A 1,055-nucleotide genomic window follows, 5' to 3' on the forward strand; every position below is an offset into this window, starting at 1 on the left:
CGGTGGCCGCAGGTGGGCGGCAGGCCTCCGCGGCCAGAGGCCCCGGGGGTGGCCGAGCGGGCCCTGGGCACGGCCAGGGGAGACCGTGGAGAGCTGGCGGCGTGGGAGTCCTTCGCCCTGAGCGCTAGATCGCGTGTGGAGAGCGGCGAAGGGCGGACTGCTCGTTCCTGCGAGAAGTAGAGGCTTTGAAAAGGGCGTATTGAGTGCAGTGATGCTCCCTGCCCAGCCTGGGCCAGGCACCTCAAGGGGTGCCTGAGGGGTACCCCGCAGCCAGTGGCCCACAAAGGACTCCCGTGTTCTGCCCCCCTCCAGAAAGGGTGGCACCTAGTAAAGTTTCCTTTATGTGGCTTTTGCTTTTTCCCTTCCAAACCAGTTTCAAACCATGTAGCAGGATGTCTGTCTTACGAGCGCTACACTTCGAAAACACTTGAGAAAACGAGTCCTGGGATAATAAGTATAACCAAGCAAAATAATCTTCACAAAGAAAAGCCGTGTTTAAAATGGCTCGAGGTCCTCACTTTCTGGGATCAGACAGATAAGTGAAATGTTTTAGTTTCAAAATCGGATGAACTGTGACAATATTCCGATAAGCAGCCTGCTGGCTACTCGCAGGCCACTATAGAGTGTTTCTGGAGAGCCTAGGTGAATCTCCTACTTTTAAAAATATTCAACATTTGCCATTTTGCAAATTCTTCACAGGGTTCTGGGCACTAATGACTTCCACAAACTATAAGATAAATATCCTGAGGCCTTTACTTGAGTTGGAAGAGCTAAGGGCTGTCCAGCCCCAGGGAGAAGGGTTGATAAGGGTCTTTCTTTGTGGCTGTCTGCCCTAGGCCTTTTTTCCCCAGATGTGAGTATTTCTTAAGGATCTTAAGAGTCTGGTTTTCTATTTGAGTGATCTTCGCTGGTTATTTCTCAGATAAATTTTCAGTCAAGTTTTAAAAGTTCTGTCAGCTAGTTTAAGTAGTTTAAGTTAGCAGTGCCTCAACTTCCTTGAAGACGGCTGAGGTTCTGGGACCATTTTCCCAGTGGGATGCCACTCTGCCCTTTCG

The sequence above is a fragment of the Condylura cristata genome, unplaced genomic scaffold (assembly GCF_000260355.1).
Source record: "Condylura cristata isolate star-nosed mole 26May11 unplaced genomic scaffold, ConCri1.0 scaffold00034, whole genome shotgun sequence".
Taxonomy (NCBI): Eukaryota; Metazoa; Chordata; class Mammalia; order Eulipotyphla; family Talpidae; genus Condylura; species Condylura cristata.